The sequence below is a fragment of the Theobroma cacao genome, chromosome 2 (assembly GCF_000208745.1).
Source record: "Theobroma cacao cultivar B97-61/B2 chromosome 2, Criollo_cocoa_genome_V2, whole genome shotgun sequence".
In the NCBI taxonomy this organism is placed as follows: Eukaryota; Viridiplantae; Streptophyta; class Magnoliopsida; order Malvales; family Malvaceae; genus Theobroma; species Theobroma cacao.
In genome coordinates, this window is record NC_030851.1 from 17,677,086 (window position 1) to 17,679,443 (window position 2,358).

General features: G+C 33.6%; 1 long non-coding RNA gene across 1 annotated transcript; it reads right to left on the reverse strand.

The window, feature by feature from the left end:
- Positions 546-1,350, reverse strand: LOC108660904. Its single transcript, XR_001926607.1, has 2 exons — positions 1,269-1,350; positions 546-589 (listed from the first exon to the last, which is right to left on the reverse strand). It is a non-coding gene; the product is annotated as an uncharacterized LOC108660904 (long non-coding RNA).

The window sequence follows — 2,358 nt, forward strand, 5'->3', positions numbered from 1 at the left end:
GAGTTTCACCCTCACATGGTGGTTCGACGTGAAGTGAACTCTAAACTACCTTAGGAGATACCCTCAGTGCCTCTCATACTAAGGTAAAATATGACGTCGTTTACCATGCCCCTCTAATAGGCCAGTCCACGGAAACCCGCCCATTGCAATAAGCTAATCAATTACCCCACCAAATCAATAGAAATTTCAACAACATGACATGGCTAATGTGATATTCCCAGCCTGTCAAGGTAAACAAAATAGTTCATATATTCCACACAAACACAAAACCAGCCATTTATGCCATCACATTGTCATAAGCCATCAATTCAAACCATATATCAAACACGAGTATATAGTCTCCACTTACTCAATTTCCAAAATCAGTATTCAATTTCAAAACAAGTTATAAATCTCATTTCGTTTAGCCAACACTTCAATTTTAAAACATAATAATTTACAATTTAAACTCATTATTCTTTAAAACATAAAAACGAGTAGAAACAACTTTAGATAGTTAAGATGAAAGTCTATTACTCACTATAACGGGAGTACTCCTACTCCTAGTCCTCGGGTACGATATCCTTACCCTTACTAGAGGGCTCACCACCTATACATAATACATAACAAGTAATTCAATATATTTGTGCCAAACTATTATAAGACTATTTCAGGCTCTTTATGAATGTATGAAATTGAATGAGAAGTGTTCGAATAATCACTTAAAGATGGTGTTCTACGTACGTTCAATTGTTGTTGGACTGAAATGGTATTCGACCTAACTCGCACTATACACTGTTTAATTAGCCAAAACATCCAATTCAACTCCAAATAAATTCATTGCACTTCCGATACTCCAATAAGTCCGTATACCTCATTAGAAATCGATTCTAAGTCCATTTACTATAATTTTCTCATTATCGTTCAATTTTTTTACTAAAGGAACTATACTTTTTGATAACCGTTTTCGATATCCAACATCACGAATCATCAAATATGAGCTAGATAACATGAAATATGATAAAATTCATCTTCAAAATATTTCCTATAGAATTCGACCAATTAGGGTTTGATGAAGAACATGTTATTTTCTTACTTGTTTTTCATATCGAATATCACAAAACACTAAAAACGCCTAGATAACATGAGATCTAGCAAAACCCATCCTCAAACCTTCCCCCCTTGATTCGGCCAACATGCTTCCATCATGAAAACTTGAGTTTCAACCATAGAAAATAAAAAAGAAAGCATGGGTAAGGTAGATCTTAAGCTAAATCGCGAAATCTTACCTCCGAGCGCTTCGTTTTTCGAAAATCCAATGAATTTCTCTTGAATTTTTCCTCCTTAGAGTTTTTCTATTCTTTCCCCCTTTTGTTCTTTGGCTTGGATGGCAATAAGAGAGTGAATGGGAGAGTTTATGTTGATTTTATAAAGGAAATTATAAAATAATAAAAACTTGACACGTGTCGCCACTTGATCGGTCCATGGTTAAAACTTAACAATTAAGCATTCTCTTACCACCACATATAATCCCATAATTATCCAAAGCATAAAATGATAATAGGTGAAATTCATGGGCTTGACAAGTGTCATGGTGGTGTAAAATTTCAAAAATTCCAATTATGTCCTCGTGGACACGTGAAATGACCATTTTTCCCTTATGCTCGGAATTGGAATTTTTCACTTCTCAAATTCAAATTATGTTCTAACTAGTCAAACTTGGTAAAAAATCTCTTCCAACAATCCAATTTTGCTCTCGGGTGGCAAAATGACCATTTTGCCCTTACGTTATGAAAATTCTCGATTGGATTCCAAATTAATCCTCAAACTCCAATTCACCATTTTAAGACATTCTAAGGTTCAATAACTCTCAAATACATCCCAAAATCTCTATTTGGACTAGTTCGAGGCTTTAATCGACTTAATTGTACCACTAAGTACAACACCGACTTTTAACGATTTTTCGAGGCATCTAAGTATGCAAACATGCTATCAAGTACATGAATGACATAGCAAGTATATATAATAGAGTTGGGCTTGATATGTATGATCAGAGATTCTTCAAGAAAAATATGTGAAATTTTGACTTTTATTACTCATTGTTCAGAAGTGCTAAAAAGTTGAAATGTTTATTTGAAGAATCATGTCTCTAACTTGCTCAAGCATACTCAATTTTCATCATCATGCATGAATATGACATATAAAATGTACAACAAGCATTTTAAGTAACATTTAAGCATAACAAGCATCAAATTTAACATTTTCAATGTTTTTCTAGCATATAGACAAAAATGCCTTTGAGGTCATGCAAACATTCATTTACAACAAGGACAAGTTATAATAGCATTCTCAACAAAAGGCACACTTGTTCAAGCTTTA